This window comes from Salmo trutta, unplaced genomic scaffold (genome assembly GCF_901001165.1).
Source record: "Salmo trutta unplaced genomic scaffold, fSalTru1.1, whole genome shotgun sequence".
Taxonomy (NCBI): domain Eukaryota; kingdom Metazoa; phylum Chordata; class Actinopteri; order Salmoniformes; family Salmonidae; genus Salmo; species Salmo trutta.
Window position 1 is genome coordinate 1 of NW_021822789.1, and position 7,500 is coordinate 7,500.

The 7,500-nt window shown below is 41.7% G+C and overlaps 1 pseudogene; it reads left to right on the plus strand.

Moving 5' to 3' along the window:
• Window positions 1-1,397: 1,397 nt before the first annotated feature.
• LOC115184564 (macrophage mannose receptor 1-like) overlaps window positions 1,398-7,500 on the plus strand; it is a 37,443-nt pseudogene continuing 31,340 nt past the window's right edge.

Sequence of the window (7,500 nt, forward strand, 5' to 3'; positions counted from 1 at the left end):
TTCTATCCAAATCTACTAATAATATGCATATCCTCGTTTCTGGGCAAGAGTAGTAACCAGTTTAAATTGGATACGTTTTTTATCCGGCCGTGAAAATACTGCGACTATATACAGTAATGAGACTATATACAGGGGGTACTGGTACAGAGTAAATGTGTGGGGGTACAGGTTAGTCGAGGTAATTGAGGGAATATGTACATGTACAGTAGGTAGAGGTAAAGGGACTATACAATAGATAATAAACAGAGAGAAGCAGCAGCGTAAAAATGGGGAAAACCGGGGCGGTGGGGGGTAGGTCAATGCAAATAGTCTAGGTAGCATTTGGTTAACAGAGAGAACAGTCTATGACTAGGGTGGCTGGAGTCTTTGGCAATTTTTAGGGCCTTCCTCTGACACCGCCTGGTATAGAGGTCCTGGATGGCAGGAAGCTTGGCCTCAGTGATGTACTGGGCCGTACGCACTACCCTCTGTAGTGCCTTGCGGTCGGAGGCCGAGCAGCTGCCATACCAGGCGGTGACGCAACCAGTCAGAATGCTCTCGATGGTGCATCTGTAGGACTTTTTGAGGATCTGAGGATCCATGCCAAATTTTCTCAGTCTCCTGAGGGGGAATAGGCATTGTCATTCCCTCTTCACGACTGTCTTGGTGTGCTTGGACCGTGATAGTTTGTTGGTAATATGGACACCAAGGAACTTGAAGCTCTCAACGTGCTCCACTACAGCCCCGTCGATGATAATGGGGGAGTGGTGCTCGCTCCTTTTCCTGTAGTCCACGATCATCTCCTTTGTCTTGATCACATTGAAGGAGAGGTTGTTGTCCTGGCACCACACTGCCAGGTATCTGACCTCCTCCCTATAGGCTGTTTCATCGTTGTCGGTGATCAGGCCTACCACTGTTGTGTCGTCGGCAAACTTAATGAGGATGTTGGAGTCGTACTTGCCCTTGCAGTCATGAGTGAACAGGGAGGACAGGAGGGGATTGAGCATGCACCCCTGAGGGGCCCCCGTGTTGAGGATCAGCGTGGCAGATGTGTTGTTACCTACCCTTACCACCTGCGGGCGGCCCGTCAGGAAGTCCAGGATCCAGTTGCAGAGGGAGGTGTTTAGTCCCAGGGTCCTTAGCTTAGTGATGAGCTTTGAGGGCACTATGGTGTTGAACGCTGAGCTGTAGTCAATTAATAACATTCTCACATAGGTGTTCCTTTTGTCCAGGTGGGAAAGGGCAGTGTAGAGTGCAATAGAGATTGCGTCATCTGTGGATCTGTTGGGTCGGTATGCAAATTGGAGTGGGTCTAGGATTTCTGGGATAATGGTGTTGATGTGATACATAACCAGCCTTACACCTAGACCAGCTCAACAGTCTAACAGCTGTTTCTGACCCTGTTTGTCTCTCTGAAGCATTGGACCAGGCACGGCTCCTACTGCTACTTTGTGGGCCCAGAAATCAAGACCTTTGATGAGGCCAAAGAGACATGCAAGAGCTCACAGTCATATCTGGCAGATGTTTCTAGCAGGTAAGAGAGAGAGATGTACTTCTCTATATCAGTAATGTGGACTAGATTAATTTGTCTAGATAATACATTGTCTAATGATCATGAGTTCCGGGTGGACAAAGATCCATTATAATGTTTAAAATAATTTTCTACCCAAAAACAAATGCATAGTTTTTTCTTATTGGGTCCACTGTTATGTAATCACAGTTTTTGCTCTATACTGAAAGTCCTCCATCTTGAACCCTCGGCTGCTGACACCATTTTGGGGCACAGTGGACTAAAGGACAAACTGCTAAAACATAGTTTTTGAGTAAAATATACCTTTAACCATAATGTTTCAATAATGTCATAATGATAATGTGTCCAGGGTGGATAATGATCCCTGATAATGATCCATAATAATGATCAATGATCACATGACATGATAATGATCCATGATAATGATCCACGATAATGATCCATGATAATGATCCATTATAATGATCCATGATAATGATCCATGATCACGTGACATGATAATGTTCCACGATAACGTGTCCAGGGTGGATAATGTTATAATGATAATGTCTCTTAATAATGTGCCCAAGGTGGATAATGTTATAATGATAATGTTTTAATAATAACGTGTCTAGGGTGGATAATGTTAAAATGATAATGTTTTAATAATAACTTGTCCAGGGTGGATAATGTTATAATGATAATGTTTTAATAATAACGTGTCCAGGGTGGATAATGATCCATGATAATGTGCCATGATAATAATCCACTATGTTACATGATAATGTGACTGTGTCCAGGGTGGATCATGTTATAATGATAATGTTTTAATAATAACGTGTCCAGGGTGGATAATGTTATAATGATAATGTTTTAATAATAATGTGTCCAGGGTGGATAATGCTTTCCTGATCAGCCTGGTTGGGTCCAGGCCAGAGCAACACTTCTGGATCGGACTCTCCAACCAGAACCACATCGACGACTTCACCTGGACGAACAGCAACAGGGTCAGATTCACCCACTGGAACACACAGATGCCAGGTAAAGGACAACTATAGAGATATATAATAATACTATATATTGTAGTGACCATGTGTTTAGAAGCATGTTCATCAACTCCTCATGCTTTCTTGGGGGAGTCGATGGAGTGCAGGGCCAGAGAGTTGAGGGTTCACCGACCACTGCGGATAAGCTCACTCTCCCTGTCTGTTTCATTACAATATTATATACGATAATAATAGCATATTTATATAATATCAAACCTTTTGTAATTCTTTGGGGAGAAGGTGAAATGGTGATGTTTAGACACAAGACTGTCTATGAAGGAGTAGGAGCCTGACTACAGTTCTATAGTTTGGAGTCTGACTACAGTTCTATAGTAGGAGTCTGACTACAGTTCTATAGTAGGAGTCTCACTACAGTTCTATAGTAGGAGTCTCACTACAGTTTCTATAGTAGGAGTCTCACTACAGTTCTATAGTAGGAGTCTGACTACAGTTCTATAGTAGGAGTATGGACTACAGTTCTATAGTAGGAGTCTGGACTACAGTTCTATAGTAGGAGTCTCACTACAGTTCTATAGTAGGAGTCTCACTACAGTTCTATAGTAGGAGCCTGACTACAGTTCTATAGTAGGAGTCTGACTACAGTTCTATAGTAGGAGTCTGACTACAGTTCTATAGTAGGAGTGTCACTACAGTTCTATAGTAGGAGTCTCATACTACTGTTCTATAGTAGGAGTCTGACTACAGTTCTATAGTAGGAGCCTGACTACAGTTCTATAGTAAGGAGTCTGACTACAGTTCTATAGTAGGAGTCTGACTACAGTTCTACAGTAGGAGTCTCACTACAGTTCTATAGTAGGAGTCTCACTACAGTTCTATAGTAGGAGTCTCACTACAGTTCTATAGTAGGAGTCTGACTACAGTTCTATAGTAGGAGTCTGACTACAGTTCTATAGTAGGAGTCTCACTACAGTTCTATAGTAGGAGCCTGACTACAGTTCTATAGTAGGAGTCTCACTACAGTTCTATAGTAGGAGTCTCACTACAGTTCTATAGTAGGAGTCTCACTACAGTTCTATAGTAGGAGTCTCACTACAGTTCTATAGTAGGAGTCTGACTTCAGTTCTATAGTAGGAGTCTGACTACAGTTCTATAGTAGGAGCCTGACTACAGTTCTATAGTAGGAGTCTCATACTACTGTTCTATAGTAGGAGCCTGACTACAGTTCTATAGTAGGAGTCTCACTACAGTTCTATAGTAGAAGTCTCATACTACTGTTCTATAGTAGGAGTCTCACTACAGTTCTATAGTAGAAGTCTCATACTACAGTTCTATAGTAGGAGTCTGACTACAGTTCTATAGTAGGAGTCTCAATACAGTTCTATAGTAGAAGTCTCACTACAGTTCTATAGTAGGAGTCTCATACTACTGTTCTATAGTAGGAGTCTCACTACAGTTCTATAGTAGGAGCCTGACTACAGTTCTATAGTAGGAGTCTCACTACAGTTCTATAGTAGGAGTCTGACTACAGTTCTATAGTAGGAGTCTGAACTACAGTTCTATAGTAGGAGTCTCATACTACTGTTCTATAGTAGGAGTCTCACTACAGTTCTATAGTAGGAGCCTGACTACAGTTCTATAGTAGTAGTCTCACTACAGTTCTATAGTAGGAGTCTGACTACAGTTCTATAGTAGGAGCCTGACTACAGTTCTATAGTAGGAGTCTCACTACAGTTCTATAGTAGGAGTCTGACTACAGTTCTATAGTAGGAGTCTCACTACAGTTCCTATAGTAGGAGTCTCACTACAGTTCTATAGTAGGAGTCTGACTACAGTTCTATAGTAGGAGTCTCACTACAGTTTCTATAGTAGGAGTCTCATACTACTGTTCTATATAACTGAATATTATATAATATTATATCGGTGCTCTTAGCTGTGAACCTGAATGTTGCTCTGTATTTGTGTTCTCTCTTTGCATCAACTTTGACCTCAGGCAGTAGACAGGGTTGTGTGGCCATGACAACAGGGACTCTAGCTGGATTATGGGATGTGCTGAGCTGCACCAATCAGGAGAAGTATATCTGTAAACACCTGGCAGAAGGAGCGGGGCCAACACCAGAACCAATCACACCTGTCCCTCCCAGGTGCCATGAGGGCTGGTATCCTGTGGGGTCTCGGGACTTTCTGCTTTAAGGTAGACATAACTTAGAATGAAACTAATATGTATTATGACTGTAGTAACAAACTCTGGAGGAGTTAAAACCTCTTAAAGATTAGACCCTTATTTTATTTTCTCCTACAATGACATACCCAAGGCTAACAGCCTGTAGCTCAGGCCCTGAAGCAAGGATATGCATATTATTGGTACCATTTCAAAGGAAACACTTTGAAGTTTATGGAAATGTGAAATTAATGAAGGAGAATATAACACATTAAATCTGGTAAAAGATAATACAAAGAAAAACCTAACCAGTTCTTTTGTATTTTTTTGTACCATCATCTTTGAAATGCAAGAGAAAGGCCATAATTTATTATTCCAGCCCAGGTGCAATTTAGATTTTGTACACTAGATGGCATCAGTGTATTGTAAAGTTTTAGACTGATCCAAAGAACCATAGCATTTCTGTTCAAAATTCAAGACTGCCCAAATGTGCCTAATTTGTTTATTAATAACTTTTCATGTTCAAAATTGTGCACTCTCCTCAAACAATAGCATGGTATTCTTTCACTGTAATAGCTAATGTAAATTGGACAGTACAGTTAGATTAACAAGAATTTAAGCTTTCTGCCAATATCAGATATGTCTATATCCTGGGAAATGTTCTTGTTACTCAAAACCTCATGCTAATCGCATTAGCCTACGTTAGCTCAACTGTCCCGTGGAAGGTACACCGATCCCGAAGACATTTTAATGTTGTTCTCCTCATTTGACATCTATACAGCCAGGTTCTACAATATAACAACATAATAATAATATCTGCCATTCAGGAGACGCTTTTATCCACAGTCATGCATGCGTACATTTTACAGTATGGCTGGTCTCGGGAATCAAACCCACTATCCTGATCTTGCAAGCACCATGTCCTACCAACTGATCTACAGAGGTACTAAGTCATTTAGGATAATGACCTGGTTTGTCGTCACTTAAGGATCTCTTCCTAACTGTAACAGATCAGGATCCAGAGACAGTCTGTAGAATAAGGATCTCTTCCTCACTGTAACAGATCAGGATCCAGAGACAGTCTGTAGAATAAGGATCTCTTCCTCACTGTAACAGATCATGATCCAGAGACAGTCTGTAGTATAAGGATCACTTCCTAACTGTAAACAGATCAGGATCCAGAAGACAGTCTGTAGTATAAGGATCTCTTCCTAACTGTAACAGATCAGGATCCAGAGCCATCTGTAGTATAAGGATCTCTTCCTCACAGTAACAGATCAGGATCCAGAGACAGGATGTGTCCTAAATGACAGTCTTTTCCCTGTGTTGTGCCCATGGGGCTCTGGTCTAAAGTAGTGCACTACCCCATAGGGCTCTGGTCTAAAGTAGTGCACTACCCATAGGGCTCTGGTCTAAAGTAGTGCACTACCCCATAGGGCTCTGGTCTAAAGTAGTGCACTACCCCATAGGGCTCTGGTCTAAAGTAGTGCACTACCCATAGGGCTCTGTTCTAAAGTAGTGCACTACCCCATATGGCTCTGGTCTAAAGTAGTGTACTGAATAGGTTGTCTGTCTGGTCCAGTTCTTTACAGTGCCTCGCGCAGATGAGAAGACCTGGTTTGAGGCTCGGGACTTCTGCAGGGTGATTGGAGGAGACCTACTCAGCATACACAGCTCTACGGACCTCCAGTCTATGCATCATGTGTAAGTTCTTCAAACAACCTCACGTAGCCTCTCTGGGCTATGTGGGACGCTACCGTCCCACCTGTGGGACACAGCCAGTGAAATAGCAGGGCGGCAAATTCAAAACAGCAAAAATCTCATAATTAAAATTTCTCAAACATACTACTATTTTACACCATTTTAAAGATACACTTCTCCTTAATCGAACCACATTGTCCGATTTCAAAAAGGCTTTACAGCGAAAGCAAAACATTAGATTATGTTAGGACAGTGCCTAAAAAATAAAAGCCACACAGCCATTTTCCAAGCAAGGACAGACGTCACAAAAACCAGAAATACAGCTAAAATTAAGCACTATCCTTTGATGATCTTCATCAGATGGCACTCATAGGACTTCATGTTACACAATACATGTATGTTTTGCTCGATAAAGTTCATATTTGTTTCCAAAAACCCCATTTTACATTGGCCCGTAATGTTCAGAAATGCTTTTCCTCTGAAAACGTCCGGTGAATGAGCACATCAATTTATAGAAATACTCATCATAAACGTTGATAAAATATTAAACTGTTATTCAAAGAATTATAGATAAACATCTCCTTAACCTGTTGGAGGTAGGGGGCAGTATTGACACGGCCGGATAAAAAAACGTACCCGATTTAATCTGGTTACTACTCCTGCCCAGTAACTAGAATATGCATATAATTATTGGCTTTGGATAGAAAACACCCTAAAGTTTCTAAAACTGTTTGAATGGTGTCTGTGAGTATAACATAACTCCTATGGCAGGCAAAAACCTGAGAGGATTCTGAACAGGAAGTGGCCTGTCTGACAAGTTGTTGTTCATCTTGGCTCTTTTTATTGAAGACTGAGGATCTTTGCTGTAACGTGACACTTCCTACGGCTCCCATAGGCTCTCAGAGCCCGGGAAAAAGCTGAATGATATCGAGGCAGCGCCAGGCTGAAACACATTAGGGCGTTTGGCAAGTGGCCGATCAGAGGACATTGGGCTTAGGCGCGTGCCCGAGTCGACCCCATGCTTTATTTTCTTTCGTCTGTTTACCTAAATGCAGATTCCCGGTCGGAATATTTTCGCTTTTTTACGAGAAAAATGGCATAAAAATGGATTTTAACCAGCGGTTGGCATGCTTCGAAGTACGGTA